This window comes from Cupressus sempervirens, chromosome 1 (assembly GCF_028749045.1).
Source record: "Cupressus sempervirens isolate cs-2001-9-10 chromosome 1, ASM2874904v1, whole genome shotgun sequence".
NCBI classification, from domain to species: Eukaryota; Viridiplantae; Streptophyta; class Pinopsida; order Cupressales; family Cupressaceae; genus Cupressus; species Cupressus sempervirens.
This window is the reverse complement of record NC_143118.1, coordinates 213,094,153-213,121,595: the sequence shown is the minus strand read 5'-3', so window position 1 is coordinate 213,121,595 and position 27,443 is coordinate 213,094,153.

The following is a 27,443-nucleotide window of genomic DNA, read 5'->3' as shown; positions in this document are numbered from 1 at the left end:
ATCCTTCTATTGTATATAGAACAATAGAAGATCGAATCTAGGTATGAAGAAGACAAGAAGATTGAGGAAGATATTTTTCTACTCACAAAGAGAGAATCAAAAAGTATGAAATATGTTGTTTGTTGGACATGTAAAGCGTTTGGTCATTTTTCATCTATATGTACTAAGAGATTAAGGAAAACTAGAAAGAGTTCACTTTCTAATGAAGGTGAAGAATTTAAAGCAAGCATGGAAATATTCTTGAATGATTATGATAAAGATAATGAGCTTGAATTGGTTAAGGAAAAGGAAGTAGTAGAAGACATAACTTTGGTAACTATTGTTGATCTAGAGGCTAACCATGAAAATGTGGAAGTTATCACTAACAATTATTTTCAAAATTAAGGAGAGACAAGGTAGGAACAAAGCTTAAAACCTTTAGTAGAGCTAAGAGTTCAGATATCAATTCCTACTTTAGGAAAGAATATGTTAAAAAATCACCCATCTAAGCATATCATGGGAACTGAGGATAAAGATGTGATGAAAAGAAGTAGAATCAATGAATAACTATGCTTGATATCTCAAGTTGAGCCATAAATATGATTATTGGAAACAAGCCATGAAAGAAAAATTGGATTAAATAGTAAAAAATGAGACATGGGAATTTGTTCGTAGACCAGCAGACAAGAATGTGATAGGAACTAAATGGGTATTTAAGAACAAGATGGATGAACAAAGAGAGGTTGTAAGGAATAAAGAAATATTGGTATGTAAAGGTCACTCACATAAAGAAGGAATAGATTATGAGGAGACATATTCTCTAGTTGCTAGAATAGGACAACTAAAATTATTCTTAGCCTATGCAACATCAAAGAAATTCAAAGTATATCAGATGGACATCAAGTCAACATTTCTAAATGAAGAACTAGAAGAAGTATATATTGAGAAATCTAAAGGATGTCCTTTGATAAATGACAAGGTTATAGTATGTAGATTAAGGAAAGCATTGTATAGATTAAAGAAAGCACCCAGAACCTAGTAGGCAAGGTTGGACAAACATTTGACAAAACCTAGATATAGCAAAGGTATGCCAGAAAGTAATATATATTGGAAAGAAGTTGATGATGGCTTGATGATTTTTGTAATATTTTTTGATGGTATCATATTTGGAGGTAATGATGAGGAAAGAAAAAAAATTTCTAAAGAGATAAAGAAAGAATTTGAGATAAGTATGATAGGAGACATGAAATATTTCCTAGGATTGTAGATTGTACATAATAAAGAAGGAATCTTTATTTCTCAAGCTAAGTACTCGAAGGATTTACTAGAAAGGATCAAATTGGAAGCATGTAAACCCATTGGAACACCTATGGTAACTAGACAAAAGTCATCTACAAAGGATGAGACACCTACCATTTAGTAGAAAAAGTCTAGATATATGATTGGAGGATTGCAATATCTGACTCACACAAGGCTAGATTATCAAATGTAGTTGGAATTGTTGCAAGATTTTGGGTTGATCCCAGAGAAGCATATTATGTAGTATTAAAAGGGATATTTAGATATCTAAAGTGAATAGAAAAGTATAGATTATGGTATGGAAGATCTAATGATTTCACTTTAAGTTCTTATACTAATGTAGATTGGGTAGGCATTATGGATGATAGAAAAAGAACCAGTGGTCGAGCTTTCTTTCTTGGAGGAAGATTGGTTTCTTATTTAAGCAAGAAGAAGAATTGTACATCTCAAAGTATAGTAGAAGCATACTATGTTGTAGTAACAAATAATTACAATCAAGTCATTTAAATGAAGAAAATGCTAAAGGATATAAGGATAGAAATCAATGAAAATATTGTCATACATTGTGATAACACAAGGATGGTAAATTTTTATATGAATCCAATGTTGCATTTGAAGACTAAGCATATTTCTATCAAGTATCACATGTTGAGAGACAAAGTTGTAGATAAGGAAATTAGATTGGAATATGTGAGCACTAAATAGTGAATTGTAGATATATTTACGAAGCCTCCTTCTCAAACAAACTTTTGAGTATTTGTGAGGTATGCTTGGGGTTATGCCCCTATCTACATCAAAGTAGAAGATGCAGGAGTGCAACAGTCTAGTTTAACAAAGCACCATTGTTTTTCTGGACTAAATGTTGATGCTTCCTATATGGGGGAGTATTTTTGATGGATAGAGTCATCTTAGACTCTAGTTGATATTCTTTCAGAAAAATTCTTTTGAAACTTGAGCTAGTAAGAATCAGTTGTTATAGAGTTTGACATAGAAAAGTTGGTTACTGAAACTTTCTAAATTGATCTCAATCAGGGAGAATATTGCATGAAAAAAATTATGTTGAGGAAGATGTTTGACATAAGCACAACGTGGAATGATATTTTTTCAGAAAGAATATTGAGGTACATTAATGAGGGAGAATGATTGATGAAGATGATTTAAAAAGAAAGATGAACAATCTTGTGTTGGTATTCTTCGAACTAGATGTTTTTTTATCTATATTTCCATCAATGCCAAAGGGGGAGATTGTTGGAAGATTAGGATATTGTTAAAATATTGGTTGCAAGTATGAATGCCAATGATATTCCTATTAGGGAGTATTTTAGATATGGTACTATGATGATATGTTGCATTCATGACTAAGCTTGTCATTGATTTCAACATAGCAATTTTTTGTGGTATCTAACAGAAGAAAAACAAAATGATGAAGTTGATATGGATGATTAGTTGAGTTTTTACACTATACAAAGTTATGAGAGATACTTCTGAGTATCTATTATATGTAGTTAACATTAGAAGGAGAAAGGACACATATAAAAGAAGTTCTGTGAGTTTTGGTGATGTTTGTTCTAAGATAGAGTTTACAGAGGCATGTTCTAGTAAAATTTGTGTATCTCTTAGTAGAGTTAATATTATGATGATCAAGGTTGAGGACATAAAGAAGACATGTTGATGATGATGTGGCAGAGCTTTCTCATCATAATATTGCATGTACAAAAAGTTATTCAAGTTGAAAGATGAAAAATTAATGTTATCGCTATGTGTAACATGTTCATATCATGGTCCTATAATAATTAATTGAGAAGGTCTAACAACTAACCCATGGAAATTATTTAAGGATTTGATATAAAGGAAGGAAATTTTCCTTTATCATGGTATGGTTTGCTAATTGATGATAAGTAGTAGCAAGAGCAGAATGCAAAGTTAAGTAGAGTAGTACAGAAGTGAAGGAAACTTCATTTCTAAGGTTTTACTAAGTGATCTGAGGGTTGATAGTTGGATCTGAGGTTTGTGACCTAGTCTAAAAGGTCTAATAGTGATTTATTCAGTTGATAAAATAAAGGAAAAAATAACAGTAAATTACTTGGTTGAGCAGTGAGAACTTCTTATAATTGAAATTGTATATTTGGGCAATGGGCTCTTCTTGCATATAGTAAACTACAACTCCTAACAGGGTTGGAATCTCCAGATAGGGATTCAAAGTATCCTAATAGGGACTCATTGAACTAAATATTGTAATAGACTCTCAAAAAGGTCCATCCTCTAACAAGGAATATTTATATTAGTACATCATCTTGTTGGCATCATTCCCATTGGGGTTTTTCCTTTGATCAAGGGTTTCCCTAGTCAACATATCTAGTATAATTATCTATGTGCATTTTATTATGGTTGTTGACTACTTTGATTGAATGGTTATGTTTTCTAAAGAAGAGAAATGTTTTAGTTGTTGGATAATTGATTCATTCCCCCACCTCTCTTAGTTATCATGGTGGACTACTGTTTTTAACACTTAGTGCTCCTTTTATACACCATATAACTTAACCTTTCCTTAGGTTCACTTTTTATCCCTTTTTCCAAAATCCTCTTCATTAATCAATCAAATGATAGCATTCAAACCAAACTAAGTAGTTGTCTCACCAATAAGTTGTAGGTTTTCATTAGTGACAAAATAGTGATTATTTCATGATAGGTTTCATTAATCTTCTACATTTCAACAATCTCTCTCTTTGGCATTGATGGAAAACCAATACCAAAAAGAAACTTAATACCTTTTATTTAAATCTCTCCCTCTATCAGTATGTGTGCCTTCATTTCATTTATCTCTTGTATGGTCTTGTCCCTCTTTGACAATCTTTCTCCTTCCTTCTCTAATCTCTCTAATATCTCCTTGATTTCTCTTCTAGTGCAGCTCTTTGTATATTCCCCCTCTTTCTCTAATATCTCCCTCTTTGACAACAATGCCAAAGACTTATCATCTATATATATAGATATAGTCAATTTAGATTCTCCCTCTATCACAATGCATGTGAGTATAAAACTTCTATTTTAGTTCCTTCTTTACTTTAGGAAGTTCCCAAAGTAAGATCCACTAAAACAAGTTGTAAAATGTGTCATTCAACTCAGTTGATGTAGGGTACTGCTCTTTCTTCTTAAGTAGCTTTGAATAGGGGTATCACCCCTAGTTTACCTCTAATGTATTCATGTGCATCCTTAAGTAAAGCCTTTTTGAATATATTAGTTATCTATTCTTTTGTATCCACATATTGCATTCTCATTTCTTTGTCTTGAACTAGCTCTCTCAAGTAATGATACTTTATTGCAATGTGCTTTCTCTTTGTGTGCATCATAGGATTCTTAGATATGTTTATATCACTTTTATTGTTATATTAGAGTACTATAGGTTCAGTATTTTCTTCGTTAATTCATTTGAGTAAATTTTTTATCCATACCATAATTGTACAATTCATTGTAACAACCACATATTCAGCTTCAATAGTACATTGTGAAATACAATTTTGTTTCTTGTTGGTCCAAGTAACCAATATTTTTCCTAGGAAAAATGCTCCTCCACTTGTACTTTTTTTGTCACCAATGTTTCTGGCCTAATCAACATCTATATAGGCTCTCAATTCAAACTATTCATTTTTCTTGTAGTATAGACCATAATATTTTGTTCCTTTCAATTATCTCATAATCCTTTTAATAACCATTAAATGATTCTCCTTAGGATTTGTAGAAAATCTTGCAACATTCCCAATAACTAATGCAATATCAGGTCTGCTATGAACTACATATTGAAATTTTCCAATCATAGACCTATACAATGTTTGATTTATTTAAGAAAAATCATCTTTTTTGGATAGTTTTTATCCTATCACCATTGGATTACTAATAGGTTTTTAATCTTCCATACCAAAAGTCTTCAAGATTCCCTAGAAATACTTGGATTGAGTGATGTAAATAGCATATTTCATTTGATATACCTGCAATCCAACAAAGAACTTTATTTCTCCAAACATAGACATCTCAAAATCTTTCATCATTTCATATGCAAATGTCTTAATGCATTTTGTCCTCCAAATATGATATCATCAACAAATCTTTGAGCTAGTAAAATTCCTTTACCTCTTTATGTCTTCAAGTATAGATTGGTGTTGTCATTAGGTTTCTTAAAAACATTCTTCAAAAGATAGTTATGTAATCTTTCATACTATGCTATGGGAGTTTGCTTCAAACCATATAAAGCTTTATGCAGTCTACACACCATGTTTTTATTGTTTGGATCAACAAATCCTTTAGGTTGTTCTATGTAAACCTCTTCTTCTAGAAAGCCATTTAGAAATGCTAACTTAACATCCATTTGATAAGCATTAAAACCTTTTTAAGAAGAGTAAGAAAGAAGAGTTCTTACTCCTTCTAATCTTGCTACTAGGGAAAATGTAGATCTCCATAGTCAATTCCCCCTTATTGTGCATATCCGTTGCAAACTAATCTTTCCTTTTTCCTTGTAACTTCACCATTCTTATGTAGTTTGTTTTTGTACACCCACTTGGTTCCAATAACATTATTGTTCTTAGGTATAGGTACTAGTTTCCAAGTTTTGTTCTTCTCAATTTGATCAATTTCTTCTTTCATGGCTTGATTCTAGTCTTCTATTTCTGATGAATCCTTTATTGACATAGGCCCATGCATGATTAAAAATTATGTTTCATTTCTCAACCTATTCCTTGTCATTATTCTATCTATGTTATCTCCAATAATTTTTTTAGTAGGGTGATGTCTTCTAACATATTTTGACAACCTTGACAGTCACTGATTTTTGTCAAGTAGTAGCTTGGTTTGTAGAATTATCAACATTATTAGATATATCTTTATAGCAGTATATAAAGGTTTTTTAGTTTTTAGGTTCCTTCTTTGGTTCATCTTCATGCACTTCTATATATTCATCAAACTTTACATTTGCACTTTCCACAACTCTTTTAGTGTTAGTATTTAAATACTTATAAGCTTTACTTCTTGTGGAATAACCTAGGAATATACCTTCTTCACTTTTAGCATCAAGTTTATCATTTCTATTGTCCTTAGTAATGTAACTCTTACTTCCAAATACCTTAAAATATTTGAATTTGGGTGACTATCCATACCATAATTTAAAAGGAGTGGAATTTTTACCTGTCTTGATTTGTACTCAATTTAAAGTATAGACAAATGTACTGACAACTACTCTCTAGTATTTTTAAAAAACATTATACTCCATCATCAGTGTTCTAGCACAATCCATTACATATATGTTCCTCATTTCAACAATCCCATTTTGTGGAGGGGTCCTAGGTGTAGAAGTTTGTCTCTTGATTCTTTTTTCATTACCTAAATTTTCAAACTTATTTGATGTAATCTATCCACCCCTGCTAGATCTTATGCATTTCAAGCTTTTACTAGTTTCCTTTTCAACTCTTGCCAAATATCATTCAAACATTTGAAAAGTATCAAAATTTTCTTTTATAAACATATTTGTCATCATTCTTGAGTAATCATCAATAAATATGATAATGTACTTGTCATCTTTGTAGCTTTGCATATCAATTGGTCCACATAAATTAGTATGAAATCATTCCAAAATTTATTTTGAAGTAATAGTCTTACTTTTAAAATAAGACTTTTTCATCTTTCCTAACTAACATTGTTTGCAAATCACATTATCCTATTTCTTTAGTTTTAGAAAACCTTTGACACTATTCATCTTACTGATACTAACAAAATTGTCAAAATTTACATGACATAAATTTTTGTACCATAGGCACACATTATCAAATTGTACAACATGACAAGTAGCATCAGTCATGTCAAGATAAAATCAATTATCTCTAGCCTAATCTATTGGGACTAAAAATTGCATGGTCAATTTTTAGTCACATATTGAAAATTTTAAGAAATTGAGCCCTATAAATGCTTTTAAATGAGATTGTATCCAACTGTCAATTTGAGGCCTAAGAGGTGTTCAATGCTTCTAGCACCTTCCATCCATCTTGTCCATTTGTTCCATGAAGTTAAACTGTCATTCTGAGTTGTTACGTGAAGTCTTGTTTCAAGCACATTTCTAATTTGCATTTTCACCAAAGTGTCAAATAGTTACAAAAGGCCGTGTTTGCAATTGAATATCTTGCACACAGAAATGTTTCATGACTTATCGCTTTGGGAATTTCTAGTGTCCATACCTAAGATCCCATGTTTTATATTTCAAGTCATTTCGAGTCTGTTTGACTAGGTTTTCAATTCCTCAAAGTTGGTAGTTTACTATTTTCATGCTTATGCACTTTGTACCTAATTTTGGGAAGCCTTGTTTGATGTACTATAACTTTTGACCAATTGATTGAAATGCTAAATTTCCTTTTGTGTTTCATTTTAGATGTTAGAGACTTGTTATGTTTCAAGTTTCAGCTCATGATGAATCTGTTTGCTCAGTTTTCAAACGTGATTCCAAATGGAATTTCTAACCTTTTATCGGTGTCATAAAATTTAGATTGATTGGAACCCCTATTCGTGATGTTATAACTTGAGATCTATGATTGGTGAGATCAAATGGATGCTACCCCTATGTTGTCCTCTAAAAATACTTTAAGTGTGTCATTTTTTAAGTCATGACGAATCCATTAGCACACTTTTCCAGGTCAATTCCATTTGCAAAAATTGTTATCTTGTCAATATTTCCAGTCAGCAATTCTGAGTAACTCACTTTGACTATCCACCATTTGCATCCTGTTATTCGTCATGAGCCCAAATTGTAGATCCATAATGTCCTCATGATAGAGAATGAATGTCCTAGTTTTCATCTCCCCATGTGCTCATTTGCTTAGTTTTCAAAGCCAAATCTGAACCCAATTTGTTTTATTTGGCATGTTTTTGTGTAGGTAGTTCTGAAAGGTCAACTTTGATAGTCAATATCTTTTGACCTTGAATTCATCATGAGATGAGATTCGACAAGGTGCAAGCATGCAAAACAAAGAATCAGTGTGTTCAATCTCAAAGCCTAGTTGGGTGTTTGGGTTAAGTTTTAAGGCCATGCAATGGATCATCCTGGCACAAAATTGGTAGTTTGTAGAACAGTGATAAAATGAGTTTTATTTGATTATTCAATGATCAAATTTTTTTCAAATCAGGATGATGGGTTCAATGGATTAGTTTGAAGATTTAGTTGTTCAGAAACAATTTTTTTTTAGTTGGACCCACTTTGGGGCTTGGCCAGTTCCGACTAATTGTTGTAGAATGATAAGACATTGAGGTTTTAAAGTTTTCCATGAGAGGATTATGATACTTTTTGTCACAGTGTGTTTTGGGTGAACTCATGTTTTCCTCAGAAATTAAATGGCCGGTATCCAAAATCAAGATGTGCAATTGAGGGGCCATTTGTTTTGATAGCACAATGTTTTAGTGAGAAAAAAAGTAAATGAATGTTTTAAATTAGAAGTTAAAAAGTGTTATAAAAATTTGCAAATTTATGGTATACTTCCAGACTTAAGTAATAAATAAATAGTGATAGGAGTCCCCATAAAATTCTAAGTTTTGTTTTTCTCTATTCTTTCTATGTGAACCAAAATGCACAATGCTGAAGGGCAGAGCATCTATGTTTGGTACTAGGAAATCCACGACATTAGAACATTTGAAGGACGAAGTGTCCACACAAAATAGAGGAGGGGCAATGTCTTTGGCATGACTAAGATACCCAATGATGGCATTAATAGGTTTTTTCCTCATGTCAAAGGTTAAATTTACTTGAATTTATGTGGGATCTAAATACAAAATGAAAACAACTACAAAGGTAGCTCCACATGTTGAGGAGGAAGCTACATGGAAGGAGCATCTAATAGCCCACATTTTGGGCACCCACGATGGGACAAAAAGTATTTCATGCCATGCAAAATATGGATGACACTTGCAGGTGTCTCCCATGTCTATCTGCCATATAAATGAGTAGGTCTACATACATGAACAACAAGGGAGATGTCACAGTCTACACATGAGAATGAGCTACAGATCTAAAGGAAATGAAACTATAGGAACGCACATCCATTGCAATGGAAAAGCCACATCAAGGAAATACTCCATAGCTGTGCAATGGAGAGCCAAGTTTTTAGAAAGAAAATTCATGCCATGTCAAGGAAGACATTCGTGAGCAAAGAGGCAGTAGCATACAAGGAAGTCTGCAAGTTTAAAGAAACCAAGCCACAACGAAAATTAAAGGTGAGATCATGTGCTATTAGAAGGAGAGCATCCACCATAGTCATACGTCTAGAAATCAATGAAAGATCAAAGGATCATCTACACAATAAGAGAACAATCAATTAAAAAGTTGTCTAGGCAGTGATAAAGAATGAAGCTCGTGCCAATAAAAGGGTAGACCAACGCATAACAAAGGAATAACATTTGTAGAGAGTACCCAGCATAAAGACATAAGTTGTTGAGGGAGTAAAATGGGATGACTTAGTTTTAAAGCACCAAGTTAGAACCCATAGGCAAACAAAAAAGACATCTGATGCTAAGGGAGTAGGTGCATACATCAAGGAAACCACCATGTCTAAAGGCAAAGCAAGTATTTAAAGCAGGATGACAATCCATTTTGAAGAAGAACTCATGCAAAAGGGGTTGTTGTTCATTCATACCAATCAGAGGGAAATGGTTAGATCATTATAAATCCTAACTTTTGAGTTTGAAAATAGGAAATCGATCTCCCTTTGTAATGAATCTTTCATTGAGCAATATCATAAAAACAAAAAAGACTACTAAAATCAATAGCACGGTAGATCATGTAACTGAGTATTCTGCTCACTCAATACAATGAAAGCCAAAGATGCTTTCCATTTGCATTGGAAACAACGATGAGTAAAGAATAGGTGATGAATCAATAGGCTTTTGTAGCACAGATTATCTAGACTTGTGTTGCCTCAGGGGTTGTTAATGGGGAATGTATAGGTGTTGATTGTCATAGAAGAAGAACAAAGAAAAAATAAAACATATACACTATATCCCACATTGAGTGGGCAAAGTCATTTTCAACATTTTAAAAATAACTCAGCATAATACTATAGTGTTCAAAGGAATGTGGGATTTTGTAATCCGCAAGGTTATGTGGGGCCTAGTGCATCAAATGTGGGTGCCATTTGATAGTGATGTCAGCATGAAATAGGAAAAAATTTGAATGATTTCAGAGAGGCGCTGAGGTGGTGATGGAACTCGAGATCATGCCATGTGGCTAGATCCTATGGTGGGTGCAAGCTTGCAAAAACAAAGTTCTCGCTCATTAAGAAATGTAGAATTGTAACATTTTACCACATGGCAGTAGGTCCTAGCTAGTTGTGAGGTGGTGCCAAAGGAATAGTTTAGGATGGATTCTCCATATGTCACCATGTGTCCAAATCGACGGTTGGCGCATGCCCACTTCCCAGAGTTACAAGGAAGATAAATAATGCGAGATAGTGGCTGACTAACATGTGGCACCAAGTCAGAGCACATGATGATGTGGCATCTGGTGAGTAGTGGTCAACCAATCAAAGGCTGCCACATGGAAAAAGGATGGTCAAAGCCTGTTGACCCTAGATTTGAAGGATAGAGAGAAAAATTGAAGAGTAAAAAAATATTTTTAAATTATTGTTCAAAAGTGGGTATGCACATTTAGATTTTTAAAATGCAAAACATGGCTTTTATTATAAAGTTTAAACTTTTGATATTTTAAATTTTTTTGAAAATTTTAAAATTTAAAGTGCAGACATGAACACTTATAGCAGGGGAGTCATTTTTAAATCAACTTTTTGAAGGTTTCCTAGAGGTAAACATAGTGATATTATATATGACTAGAATTAGGAGAAGACAAACTTTTTGATTTTGATGTCTATTTCTACACAAGAAGCAATGTGTTCATGTTATTTGAGGTTTTCTCTCAGATTCCTAATAGGCAACCACATTCATGTATCAATGCTCAATTGTGTTTTCTAGTCAGGTAATGACTTGAATGTGGCTAAAAGGAAGTGAAAATACAGTTAAGGTTGAATTCTAATTAGATTCACTTAGTAAAACCTCAATTTTACCAAGCATTTTAGTTGGTTTTCAGATTCTGATGACTCAACAAGTTTTCATAATTTCAACAAACATTGTTTCTAATCAATAACAGAAAAATGATGAAACCAAATCAAATCAAAGAGGTAGAAAGATGAAAGAGGTTTTTTAGTTGTAGGAGATTGAATTTCAAGTGGACACATTTCAGGCACATATCAGATCTGAGAATTCCTTCATCCTATATTATTCTTTCTTTCTTTCATTGTAAGGGTTGGAAAATATTGGAAAGTTTCTCTAGAATAGAAGGCATTTAGTAGAACTGGCCCTGGAATTGAGAAACCCTGAATGGAAGATGTGCTGGTTCCAGAACATGAAGCTATGTTTTGGTTGTGCTACACCCTTCCCATCCCATTAGTTTCTCATTCCTGCCATTTTCTCTCTTGTATGATAGTATATGTTATTGTATAGTCTAGTTTATAAGGTGATTTGTGAGTCTTTTCATGTATTTTCATGTGTTATTTCAAGGAAATTAATATAGTGAGCAGCAGGTGTTTAGTTCAAGTCTAAATCTTCTCTCCTTTCACAGTTGAGTTGTGATGTTTTATGGTCTTTAAACAAAGAGCCTAGATCATAAGTGCAGTCCCTTAAGGTTGTATGTTGCTTCATTGTTGCTTGTAACTCAAGGAATTATGTAAATACTTCAGAGATTTAACAGGGTTGCAATTTTGTTGAGGGGGATATCAGGTAAGAATGAGATTTAGATCGAACATTGATATCTATTTACAAGGTGAATGGATAGATCATATATCTGAATATATAAATAAGTATCAGATATCCAAAATACATGAGGGAGATTCATGAATTTTCCCAATGGATCAGGCACTAATCAGCTACAGGTTTATTAAGTTGTTGTCTATACATGGTTTTCATCCACTTTCCCCACCCACATAAAATCCAATCAAATTCAAATCATCTTTACAATTTTATGTTGAAGAGCTAGAATAGTTTAACCCTCACTCATCTCATGAGATTCATAGCTTTGCATTTAGCTACTGTAGATCTATGTCATTTCATGAGTTATTAGGAGATATAAGAGTTCTCATCTGCTTAATAGATTTAGGGATATGTTTTTGCACTAGTATGACATCATTTGAATCTGAGGTCTACCCGCCTAGGTTTAGCAAAGCTTGAAGTAGAAGAAGGGTCATGCCTTATAGTTGGCCTATTGTCAGAAATGGCATGTTGAAAATGGGAGTTAGTTGCCCCTAGATATGTTAGTTTCTCAATGGGATAATTGAAAACCCTCCAGCATTTTCAAACACCAACACAATCTCCACTTCCAATTAGTTTTCCCTTAGTGTCATAGATCTTAGCCTTCATGTTATCAAATTCAATAGTGTAACTTGAATTAATCAACTATGACACACTCAACAGATTATACTTAAGTCCTTCCACATAGTAAGTATTGTCACACATGATCTTATCTATCAATTTTATTGATCCTTTTCCTTTTATCATACAAGGTATGTCATTACCAAATCTAAAACTCTTTTCATTGTAATACTCAAGGGTAATGAACTTACTTCTATCTCCAGTCATGTGATGTGAACATCCACTACCAATGATCCATATATCACTTTTGTTCAAATAAGATATGAATATAGTTGCCTCATCTTCATCAAAATCATCTTTCATAGCAACATAAACAACTTCATCATCATGATCCTCAGTTTCTTCATTGGATTCTTCTTTAGCAATGTAATAGGCCTTCTTTCCCTTATCCTTGTAGCCTTTTCTACTATCATCTTTTCTACCTCTATATTTGTCTTTATTCTTGCTATTTGACTTATGAAGACATATTCATGCAATATGACCAACTTCATTACAATTCAAACATATGATGAGTAACTTACCTTTGTATTTTCCTTTACCTCTATGAAATTTTCTACCTAGAAGTACTTCCAGTTGTTCTATCTCTTCATCATCTGTATTACTATCACAAGAAATAGGTTTGACCTTTTTATTTTTCTTATATTTTGGTTCTTTTAGTGTTAGCTTAGCTTTGAAAGAATATTCAACATTCTCAAATTTGAAATTATCAAAATTTAAAACTTCAAAAGTAGTGATTCTACCAACCTATCCTTCAAGGGTCAAATTACTACCATGAGTACACCTTAGTTCTTGTAAAGTTAAGACTCTAATAATATAGATAGGAAATAGGGTTCTCAATAATTTTTTGATCATAGTCTTAACTTCAATCTATCCATCTGATCCTCAAATTTCATTAACAACATCTTTTATGATTGCACAATAATGGACTATAGTCTTAGCTTCTTGCATTCTCATTTCATGAAATTTTACTCTAAGACTTTCATATTTGGATCTCACCACATTCTTGTCTCCTCTATAGATCTTTTGCAGCAGATCCCACATCTTTTTGATGTCATCAAACTCTGAATAGCTTATGGAAGATGAAATCTCCAACATTGCTGTGTTCCTTATTTTATTTCAGTTGTTCAATAGTTGGGGCTCTAGTTGAATAAACATGTTTAGTTGTGATAGTTGAATGTGTATAATCTCCAAGACATCCTAGATGTAGCTTCATCAAAGTTTTCCACACTAGAGATTTTTCCTTGTTTAACTTGGGCACCTCCTTTCTATATATCTTGATCTTTATCCTTAAGTGTCTTCAAAAATTTTCTTCACAAGAACTTGGTGCTTGGATGCTAATTTTTAGAATATTTAGAATAAATTAGAGGGAGGTGGGGTTGAATCAGTTATCCAAGGTCCAAATATAAAAACAAAACTTTTTGGTACTTTAACTTATACCTATGCATGCATTGATCATTCAATAGTTTAAACATTTACATATTGTTGTCCTAGGTGAAAATAACTTTGTAGAAATATAAAGATACCATACCACAAAATCAATTGCACATTTTGACATAAAGATTTTACTTGGAAACCCAATTTGGAAAAAATCACCATGCTACCAATTTTCACTCTTCTAAAGTGTGCCTTGTGAGGAGGCAACCTTATTAAAGGTTACAATGCTAACTGTCAAATGTGACCTGGTTAAAGGATTTCAATCACAATATTTGGAGTGAGCCTTATTAGAGGACTTTACAAAATTTTATTAGAATATCACCCTTTTAAAGGATGTACTAATGACTATTAGGTCAACCTTAGTCCAAAGGATTTATCTAGACTAATACAATTATTATTGAGTAACAACAGGACTTGATTTGATAATAAAACAACTCACTTTTAAATTATAGATCTCACATTCAATCCTCCATTCTACTTGGCATTCATCCTCTTCATCTCTAATAGCTTGTTCATGCTTTAAGCCTTGACCTCCTTAAGCCTTCTTTCTTAGTATGCCAATTGCATACTCTTCCCTTCAACCACCATATGAAGCAACACCTTAGAACCCTTGTCTTTCTTAGGTTCTCGCACATGACAAGTTGCTTTTGGTCTGCTATCTCTTTGTATAGAGAATTTAGGTCTTTTGTTTCTTAACAACAATCATCCATTTTAGGTTAGGTCATATTCATTGAATCTACCCATCTTTCCATTTTATTTCTCTCTAGAAACTTCCTTTACAATCCTCTTTGAACTCATCTCAAAATAGTTTATCTTGATTTTTGCGCCATGAGCTCATCATAATTATCTTCTACAAACTTCAAAAAATTCAAGAAATCAACTTTGTCCACTCAAATTTGTCAAATCTTTCATCTAACTCATTTTACCTATCACTTGACAATAACAAGCTCTTTTCTTGGAAAATATTATCTTTTGATGCTTGGAAAACACTTGGTTGCTTGGAATATACTAAGTTTCACTTGATCTTTATTGCCATCTTCTATCACTAGACACTTACTTAAATTTCTCTTTTGTTGACACCAACTAGATTTCACTTTTCTTTGCACATATTGAACTCTCTACTTGATGTCAACTAACTTTTTACTCAGCCTAGCTTCCATTATTTTCTTGGTGAGGCTTGGCAGAAAGATTTCTTTACTTAGCCTTCTTCAAGTCATTGCTCAAGTATCCTTTCTATTGAAAATGGATTGATACAATTATGACAAATGTGTTTTAATCATTGTTTTATCATTAATGTCAAACTTGCTATTTGTTGGTAAGACAACTACTTACAGGATTTGAGTACTATCACTTATTTGATTGATGAAGAGGATTTGATCAAAATATGTAACAATAACACCTAGAGGAAAGGTTGAGTTATGATATGAAAAAGAGTACAAGAATTACCTAACAAACTGATAACATAGCACATTAATAATCTACTTAAGGTTGCAAATTTTGATTACACTAAGAAAATTCAAAAGAACAGGTTAAACAAATTTTGTTTCCGAGCTTGACCAAGTGAACAATATGTGCCAAGCAAAGTCAAGTACAAGCCAAGCAAAAAAATAGTTGGAGCCGAGTAAAAGTCTATTTTAGTGTATGTTGAGGAAAAAAGTTGACATCAAGTAAAGTTTAGTAGATGCCAATCACTAGTAAACTTTAGTTCATGTCGAGTGATTTTATAGAGGATGTTGAGCAATGTAGCATGTGCCAAGCATCAAAATCAAGTTAATACCAAGTTTCAACATTGTTTGAAAGATAATAAATTCAATAGATCTGAGCTAACAAGTTTATTTTCTTGGATTGTGTGAAACATGTGGAAGATAAGATTGATGAGTTGGTGGAATAGAATCCATTGTAAACTATTTTAAGGAAAATTTAAATATGGTTGAAGGAGAAGTTTCTAGAAGAGGATGAAAGAAATAAGGGATAGATATTTTGAATCCTACCTAATCTATCCTAACCCTAAATTGGATGATGGAGAATGAACAACAAAGTATTTTATTTCTCTATTTATAGAGATGGTTGGTCAAAAGCAAGGGTTCTCATGTGCAAGAACCTAAGGAAGACAAAGAGTCTAGAGTATCGCTTCATTCAGTGACCTAAGTAAAGAATCTACATTGGCATGTTAAGAAAGAAGGCTTAAGGGTATGGATGTTTGAAGGGTAAACAAGCTATTAGAGATAAAGTGTGTAAAAGCCAAGTAGAATAGAGGATTGAATTAGAGATCTATAATCTCCAAATGGAGTTGTAAGTTGTTATCAGATTAAACCTTACATTAACTCTCTAATAATTATAATCAATCTAGGGTAAATGCTTTGGATTAAGGTTGAGCTAATAGTCATATGTAAATCTTTTAAATATATGAAATTCTAAGTGAATGGTCTAAATTACTCTAACAAGGTTCACTCTTGATAGTGTGATTGAAATCTTTTAACTAAGTCACATTTAACAATGTGCATTGTAAACTTTAACAAGGTTGGCCTTTCATAGGGCATCACATCAAAAGAGTGAGAAAGAATAACATGTTACTAGGGGCTGTTCCTAAATTGGGTTTCCACAAAAATCATTGTGTCAAATGTGTTATTGAATCTATTATGTTCATGTTTACATTTCTACAAGTTGATTTGATGGTAACCTACAAGTTTTAAGTGATTGCATAATCTTATGGATGCATGCATGATGATAAGTGTTTTATGGGTTCACTAAGCTATGTAAATGCCCCCCCCCCCTCTTAGTTACTCTAAAATATTCTAACAATTGGTATCAGAGCTATCTGCTTAAGAGGACTAGTTTGAAGGCACTAGAAACACAAAGATCAAGATGTCAAAAAGATAAGTACCCAAGCTTAATAGAGATAAATTTTCTACATGGAAAAGTTTGATGAAGCTATTGAAGGACTTATAGATCATGCACAATCTACCATTACTACTAAGCATGTTGATCCTACTAGACACTTAACTACAAAGGATCAAAAAAAGAAGAAAGAACATAACTAGACAATGTTGGAGATTTCCTCTACCCTAATCTATGCTGACTTTGATGATATAAAAAATCTTGGAAGTGTAAAGAAAATGTGGGATGCTCTACACAACATCTATGGAGGAGACAAGAATATTATGAGAGCCAAAGGTAAAAGTCTTAGAGGTAAGTTTGATGATATGAGAATGCAAGAAGGTGAGAATATTGCTCAATACTTCTTTGGGATAAAAGATGTTGTTAATGAAATAAGGGGAGATATTGCTAAAATAAATAATGATACTATACTATGAAAAGTTCTAAGAATACTACTACCAATCTATGCTATTAGAGTTTCTACAATACAAGAACTAAGATGTATACCAAGAAATGATCTAACTCTTCAAGGTCTTGTAGGTAGGCTTGTTGGAAGATTGGAGAGATTATTAAAAGCATGAATTCTAATGATATTTCTATGGGGGATCATTGTAGATATGCTACTATGATGATATGTTACATTCATGATCAAGTTTTTTATTGATGTCAACATAGCAATTTTTTGTGGTATCTAACAAAAGAACAATAGAAAGATCAAGTTGATATAGATGGCTAGTTAAGTATTATAATTATCCAAGGTTATGGGAGATACTTCTGTGTATTTAGTAAATGAAATTAACATTGGATGATGAAATGATAAGTTTAAAAGAAGTTATGTAAGTTTTAGTGATGTTTATTCTGAGATAGAGTTTATAGAGGCATGTTCTGGTAAACTTTTTATATCTCTTAGAAAAGTTGATATTATGTGAATCAAGGTTGCGAACATGAAGAAGACATATTTGTGATGATGTGGCTATGCTCACTCATCATGATACCATGTGTATGAAAAGTTATTCAAGTTGCAAGGTGAAAGATTTATGTTATCACTAAGTCTAACATGTTCTTAATGAGGTCCTATAATATTTAATTGAGAAGGTCTAACAACTAACTTAGGGAATTTTTTTGAGGACTTGGTATAAAGGAAGGAGATTTTTCTTTATCATAGTATGTTTTTTATGAATTGATGAGAAGTAGCAGCAAGAGTAGAATGCGAAGTTGAGAAGATTAGTGCAGAAGTGAAGGAAACTTCATTGACTAGGTTTTCTTGAGTGATCCAAGGTTTGGTATTTGGACTTGAGGTTTGTGACCTAGTCTACAAGGTTAGACATAATTTTTTTTATTGAAAGAACAAAGGAAAGAAGGAGATAATAGTAAATTACATGTTTGAGAAGTGATTTCTTCTTGTAGTTAAAATTTCATGTTTGTGCAGATGGCTCTTGTTGCATACATTGTACCACAGCTCCTAATAGAGTTGGAATCTTAGAATAGAGATTCAAAGTTTCCTAATAGGGACTCATTGCACTAAATATTGTAATAGACTCTTAATAGGTTCCATCCTCTAATATGGAATATTTATATTAGTACATCATCTTATGGGCATATTTCCACTGGGGTTTTCCCTCTAATCAAGGGTTTCCATAGTCAACATATCTGGTGTAATTGTTTATGTACATTTTATTAGGGTTGCTTTTTACCTTGGTTGAAGGGTTAAGTTTTTTTAAAGAAGATACATATTTTGATTTGTGCATAACTAATTCCCCCTCACCACCCTCTCAGTAATCTTGGTGGACTATTGTTTCAAATGATTGGTATCAAAGTATTGGGTCCTTGAAAGATAATCTTAATAGCTTTGGGAGATTAGTGGTGAGAATAGATAGTCCTAAATTAGATAGTAGAAATTTCAACAAAGAAGATAAGTTCAGATTCGAAGAAGACATGAAGATTAAGGTGGGTATTGAACCAATTATGAAAAGAGAGAAAGAAGGTATGATTTTTTTTTCTTGTTCTATATGTAATGAATGTGGTCATTATGCATCTACATGCCATAAGAGAATAAGGAAAACTAGAAAGAGTCCACTTTTTGATGAAGATAAAGAATTTAAAGAAAGCATGCAAAGATTCTTGAAAGATTGTGAAAATGAGCTTGAAATGGTTAAGGAAAATGAAGAAATAGAAGAGATAGCTTTGGTAACTTTTGTTGATCTAGATGCTAACCATGAAAATGTGGAAATTTTCATTAACAATGATTTATATAATAGGAATCAAATTGAAGAACAAAGATCTAATCCTAGATCAAAAGAAAGAGTTGAGTTGAGAACCTTTGAAAAAAATGGCATTGCAAGAGAAGAAACATGTCAGTTGTAGAAGCTACAAGAGCTATGTTAGTAGAGAATTATGTATCCAAAACATTTTGGAGAGAAGCTATGAATACAAAAGTCTACACTATGAATAGAGTTCAAGTCAAGAAAGACACAAACAAGACACCTTATGAACTATAGTTTGGTCACTCACTTACAATTAAGTATCTTAGAATTTTTGGGAGCAAGTGTTATATCAAAAAATATGATGATATTGGTAGGTTTTATGCTAGAAGTGATGAAAGTATGTTTCTTGGCTATTCATTGAAAAAAAAGTCTTATAAATGTTATAATTAGAGAACTAAGACTAGTAGAAAAAGTGCAAATGTTAGAATTGATGAGAAATTTAGAGTACAAGAGAGAATAGTTTATTACAATTTAGATGATGTTGTTGTTACCAAGCCAAGGAATAATGATTTTTTTTTTGAGACTAACAATGATTTACAGAATGAACGAGAGTTAAGGCATGAACTAAGCTCAAAATCTTTAGTAAAGCTAAAAGCTAAGAGAGTAACTCCTACTTTAGGAAAGAATATGATAAAGAATCACCCATTTGAGTAGATCATTAGAAGTAAAGATAAAGGTGTGATGGAAAGAAGTACAGTCAATGAAGAACTATGTTTGATATCTCAAGATAAACTAAAGAATGTAGAATAAGCATGTAAAGATGATTGCTAGAAATAATATATGAAAGAGGAATTAAATCTGATAGTAGAGAGTGAAACATGGTAATTGGTTCCTAGACTAGTAGAAAAGAATGTGATAGGAACCAAATGGGTTTTCAAAAACAAGATGAATGAAAAAAGGAGAGGAGAAGCATAATAGTAAATTGCATGATTGTTGCAGAGGTTGTTGTAGAGATGTTGCTTGCTAAAACCTTTGACATTGATGTTAATGGGAGAGAAGTATTGCATGAAAAAAAACATCATAGGGAGAAGTAGTGGATGAATAAAATAATAAGAGAGATTTTATATCAATGGGAAAGAATGATTGATGAAGAGGATTTGAAAAGAAGATTAATAGTCTTTTGTTGGTATTCTTTGAAGTAGATGTTTTCTTAGTTAAGTTGCCATCAATGCCAAAGGGAAAGATTGTTGGAAGATTGGAGAGATTGTTGAAAGAATGAATAATGATGATATTTATATGGAGAGTATTGTAGATATACTACTATGATGATATGTCACATTCATGACTAATTTTTTTATTGATGTCAATATAGGAGTTTTCTTTGGTATCTGATACAAGAAAAATGGAGAGATCAATTTGGTACGGATGGATAGTTAAGTATTATAGCTATCTAAGGTTATGAACCATATTTTTGAATATCTAGTATATGAATTTAACATCAAAAGATGAAATGATAAGTCTAGAAGAAGTTATGTAAGTTTTGGTGATGTTTGTTTTAAGATAGAGTTTACAGAGGCATGTTTTGGTAAACTTGTTATATCTCTTAGTAGATTTGATATTATGTGAATCAAGGTTGAGGACATGAAGAAAACATGTTGGTGATGATGTGGCTATAAGCTTTCTTGTTATGATACCTTGTGTATGGAAAGTTATTCAAGTTGCAAGGCAAAAGATTAATATTATCACTAAGTGTAACATGTTCTTAATGAGGTCCTATAATAATTAATTGAGAAGTTGTAACAGCCAACTCAAGGAATTTTTTTGAGGAGTTGGCATAAAGGAAGGACATTTTCCTTTATCATAGTATGGTTTTTATAAATTCATGAGAAGCACCAGCAAGAGAAAAATGCAAATTTGAGAAGAGTAGTGTGGAAGTGAAGGAAACTTCATTATCAATGTTTTACTAAGTGATTCAAGGTTTGATATTTGGATATGAGGTTCATGACCTAGTCTACAAGGTTAGACAGTAATTGGTTTGGTTGAGAGAACAAAGAAAAGAAGGGTATAACAATAAATTACATGTTTGAGGACTGACCTCTTCTTGTAGTTGAAATTTCATGTTTGGGCAATGGGCTCTTCTTGCATACATTGTACCACAACTCTTAATAGGGCAGGAATCTCCTAATGGGGATTCAAAGTCTCCTAATAGGGACTCATTATTATAAATTTTTTAATAGACTCCTAGCGGGGTCCATCCTCTAACATGGAATATTTATATCAGTACATCATCTAGTGGGAATTATTCCCACTGGGGTTTTCCCTTTGATCAAGGGTTTCCATAGTCAACATATCTAGTGTAATTTTGTATGTGCATTTTATTATGGTTTCTATTTACTTTGGTTGAATGGTTAAGTTTGTTTCAAGAAGATAAATATTTTAATTGTTGGATAATTGATTCCTAGCTCTCTCAATTATCTTAGTGGACTACTTTTTCCAACAAGGTCCACTGCTTTTTAGCTATCTAACTTTGATAAATACAGACTTGAATATATTGAATCTACTTTCAAATCTAAGCTATCATTGAAGAAACCTAATGAGAAAAAGAAGAAAAAGGCAAAACATGTGTCCATTGATATTGATACACATGAGGAGGATGTAGATCAACTTGAACCACTATTGGCTAGAATATGTTACAAAGCTAAAGGCATGTTTAAATGTAAATTACCTATCATTTGTTTCAATTGCAATGAGGTTGGTCATATTACTACTAGATGTCTAGAGAAGAAGAACTATGAAGGTGGTGACAAGTACAAAAATAGAAGAGATGAAGATAGCAAAGATTACAAAGATAAAGGCAAGAATTCTTGCTATGTTGTTGAAGAGAAAATAAGAGATGAATCTGATGAAGATGAGGCAACTAAACTTGTATCTTTTGTGAACAAGAATGATAGATGGATCATTGACAGTGGTTGTTTACATCATATGACTAGAGATAGAGGTAATTTCATTACCTTGAATTGTGATGATGGAAATAGTGTAAGATTTGGTAATGATGCACAATGTTTGATAAAAGAAAAGGTTCTATCAAACTCATAGAAAATATTTTTATGTGACAATGCTTACTATGTTGAAGGACTTAACTATAATCTATTAAGTGTTTCACAATTGAATAATTAAGGATGTAAGTTTGATTTTGAAAACAAGATTGCTAAGTTATTTGATACTGATGAAAAATTGATTGGAAAGGATAATCAAACTAGGAGTAATCTATTCTACCTTGATATAGAGGATGCTACTTATTTTGTCATAGAATTTGATGATGTGTGGCTATGACACAAGAGGTTATTACATATTAATTTTGATAGCTTGGTTAGTATCACTAACATGAGAAAAGTTAAAGGTTTTCCTAAGTTGAAGAAGCCTGAAAATATAATGTGAAAACACTGTCAGTTAGACAAGATGACTATGTGAGATTTTAAGAGTAAAACTAGTGCCGCTAAAAGAAAACTAGAGATTATAAATACTAACCTGTGTGAAATAATTGAAGTGCAAAGCTAAAAAGGAGATAAGTAGATTGTGTTGCTTGTTGATGATTATTCTAGAATGATGATAGTTATGTTTCTGAAATAGAAATATGATGCTTTCCAAATGTTTAAGTGGTACTTAGCAAGAGTTGAAAAAGAAATAGGTAAAATCCTAAAATGTTTGAGATCTAACAGAGGAAGAGAATTTACATAAAATGAGTTTGAAATGTTCTATAATGATAAAGGAATTAAAAGTCAGACATCTTGTCCTCTATAAGAATTTTTCTAAGGCAAGAATGAAATGCCAAGATCTAGAAGCTCAAGAGATAGCACAAGAGAGACAAGATATGATCAAATGAGAATGGATATTAGATGATTGGATATGAGATGATTGGATTAATCAAATAATTGGATGAATACATTATAGAAGTACCATATATATAAAGGCAACTAGAATGACTAGGAGTCAACACAGAGATAAGGATTACAACTCACAACATGTCCACTAAAGTTGGATTATACTCCATTGTGCATAGGAGTTTGTGCATTGATGAGAGGATAAGTTTACATAGGTGTATCTCATAAAGATATATTGTAGAAACCATGTGCTCAAATAAGGTGCTAACTTGTATGTTGTCAACAAGACAACTCATATGTCTATGCATATTCCTGAGTGTCTACATGACAACTAATATAAAAATTCATTATCCTAAGTAAACTTAAGTAAAGCGTAATCATTATTATTTACACTAAAACCCCCTAAGTGCAAGTTAGGGGAATGCATTTTTATATTAATTGTCATCTAGAAACTTAGGAATATGCATAGAAATATGAGTTATCTTGTTGACAATACAGGAGTAAGCATCTTATTTGAGCACATCGTGTCCACAACATCTCTTTATGAGATACACCTATGTAAAATTATCCTCTCATCACCACACAAACTACTATGCTCAATGGAGGATAATCTACCTTTAGTGGACATGTGTTGAGTTGTAATGCTTATCTCCTTATTAACTCCTAGTCATTCTAGTTGTCTTTATATACAAGGCACTTCTATGATGTATTGATCCAATTATTTGATATTCAATCATTTGATATTCATTCTCATTTGATAATATCACATCTCTCTCTCTTGTGCTATCTCTTGAGCTTCTAGATCTTGGAATTTTTTTTTTCCCTAAGGAAAATTCCTACATGGTATTAGAGCTATACCAAATTCTTACATGGTATCAAGGCCATAAGAGCTTCACTATATAGCCATTGGAGAGATTTTTTGTAGGTCATGATTGGAGCTTATTGGTGCAAGTCAGATATTGATATCACATTCAAAAGGTTAGAAACACCCCAAGTCAACTTTTGTATCATCAAAATTAGACATCTGAGGTGAAATCTAGAGTCATTTGATTTTTGAAGGTGCAATGGTTGTGATTTAGGAAAAATAAATACAGAGGTTGTGTGCAATCCCTATTCCTAATTTTTTTTTAAAATCACAAATTCTAATTTTTACAACTTCAAAGGCTTGGTTCGGGCTCAAATGGAAAAATGTTCATGTGCTATTGTTTTTGAAAGTGCATGATTTTTTATTTACTTTCTAGATCTAGTATCAGTTTGGAGTAATTCTGAGTAGACATAGTACTTTCAAATTTTGGCCTATTGGAACTTGTAATTACACAAAGATTTATATGGTTTAAAGGAAATACCAAGAGCATTGTATGAGAGATTTCATAACTATCTTGTGAAAATTGGATTTGAAAGGACTAATGATAACAACAATCTATACTTGAAGATAAAGAAAGGCAAGGGTATTTTATTATCTAAAATTTTGTTGATGATATCATATTTGTAGGTCAAGATACTTTATGTAAAGTCTTTGCAAATGAGGTGAAGAAAGAATTCGAGATGTCTATGATTGGAGAGATCAAGTTCTTTGTGGGTTTACAAGTACATAAGATAAAATGTGGTATATATATCACATATTCAAAGTATGTCAAGGATGTTGGAGTTGATGAAAGCCAACTTCGAAGACACCCAAGATCACCTGCATGCGAGAACCTATCAAAGAGAAGCCAAGGAGAGGAAGAGCATGGAGCAAGGGTAAAACCCTAAACAGACTTGACAGACCACAAGTATCCAAACACAAGAGAAAATGTATTTACAATATGCACAATGCCTTATGAAAATACAATGAGAGAGAGGTCACTCATAAAGAGCTTATAGAAGCTTTTAGAACAAACTAGAAGGTGGTAGAAGGTAAGGATGACAACTCAGCACACATCCACAAAAGGTGGAACATGCTAGAAGGAAACAAACCCCCGTATTGTCAACAACTAACCACTACATGCATTAAATACAAAATATTAAATAAATACATTTATCTAATTAAGCCTAAGTAATAGAATAAATAATTAATTATTTAGTCTAACACCCCCCCTTAAGTGCAACTTAGGGAAATGCCTTAAGCTCACAAAACTAAGATGAAATGCAAGATGGGTCTCGACAACGAGGCCATTTTAGGTACCCAAGTACAATGCAAAAAAATGCAACCTCTGTAAAACAGTGAAAGAGAGAAAATCACGTGGGAAAAAACCTCCCCCAGAAAGAGGTAACAACCTAATGAAGAACTAAAGAAGCCTCCAACTAGGGAAATGTCCCCTAAAATAGGAACAAGGAGTGATCATGAAGAGCATCACTAAAGCATGAAGAACCTGTAAATCTGCCAAACTGCTGATCTAAAGAACTTCCATGGAAGAAGAAGGCATGATCTGAGCATGTCTATATGGTAGATGATCCATCTCACCAAAATGCATAGGTAGCCAGCCACTACAATCACCTTGTACATAGGATCAACCACTGAATACATAGTTCACACTAACGAACCATTGAACCATGGATGCATTAGAACAATAGCATAACCGCCTTTAATGTAGATGGGGTGTGATGACAGGCAACTGAGAAGTGGGCCAAAGTCTTCTGCAGACAAACCAAGAATGAGGAGAGAGGGAAAGAGGTACAGACACCTATAAAGACACAATCAAATTGAATCTACATGGGGCTAATGTCATGGAAGGGACACTCACTTGAAAAAGGGAGAATGCCTAAAATAGCAAACAACTATCCCCCCCATGCTACTTTACGAAAATAGTGCATGTACAACTGACTCAAAAACAACGTTCATGATCTCCTGAATGCAAAAGTGGCACTTTATCTCAGTGTGATACATAAAAGTGCTTCAAAATGGAAAACAAGCTGATACAAAAACATAGTACAACCTAAAACAAAGGAAACCATGCTAGGAAAATGATCCTTGGGCCTAAAACACTCAAGATATCTACCATATAGAAAAAATGCCAAAACTATGACAGAAAGAGCATGGTAAAAAAACTAAGAAAAAGGACCACATTTCTAAAAAGGTGACAGAACCAACTTTTCAAAAATATAAAGTTTTCAAAAAAGAGCATGGGATGCAAAAGATATGCTTGCCGGAGTCAAAAACATAACTTCAGACTTCAACTAATAAAAGGGCAATAAAAATGTATCAAAACCTAAAAATACCTACACTAATATCTCCATCTTAGAACGAACTTTTTGACACTTCTTTCGGATCGAAAAAGTTACCTCCGTATGCTCAAGTTATGGCCAAAAAATTGCAAGTAGGTCCAAAATGACCCTAGGAGATGTGCAAGAGGCTTGATGATCCAGTGCTGAAGTCATGCTGATGTCAATATTTGACAGGAAAGAATTTGACGGCTCATCAGCCATCACAACAAAAAAAGAGGCCATGTGGCAATGCCACATGGATGCCACATGGTGGGTGGTTGACGTGGCAGGGGCCATGTGGCATGCTTGCCATGTGTCATGCAAAGACTGGTACTGACAAGGAGATACTAAAAAGTTTTGGATTGGAAGATTCCAAACTAGTAAGTACACCTATTATGACAAGACATAAGTTTTCCAAGAATGATGATTTAGTTGAGGAAAATCAAACATTACATAGGTTTGTGATTTGAAAATTGCAATATGTAGTACATAGTAGACCTGATATTACTTTATCTATAGGGATAGTTTCAAGATTCTCTGCTAATCCTAGCGAAAATCATTTGATGGTTGTAAAAATAATAATGAGATATCTAAAAGGAATTAAGGAATATGGTCTATACTAAAAGAAAAATGAGAGATTTGAATTAAGAGTCTATATTGATATTGATTGGGCTAGAAATATTGATGACAGAAAGAGTACTAGTGGAGGAGCAATTTTCTTAGGCAAGAGGTTGGTTACATGGTCAAGTAAGAAAACAAAATTGCACTTAGCAATCTATTGTTCAAGTTGAATATGTTGTTGCTACTATAAATTGTACAAACATTGTATGGATCAAATAGCTACTCAAAGGTATGAAGGAAGAAATTACTGAACCAATGATAATATATTGTGATAGTATAAGTGCTATAAATATATCAAAGAATCCTAGGATGCAAATAAAGACTAAGCACATTGGAATCAATTATGATTATTTGAGAGGATTAGTTGAACATAAAGAGGTGAAGATGGAATATAATAACAGAAAAGAGAAAATTGTTGATATCTTCACAAAGGTATTACCTAAGGATACTCATGAGTATCTAAGAGGTAAACTAGGGGTGATAACCCTATCGAAGGCTATCTAAGAAACAAGAGGAGTCCCCTGCT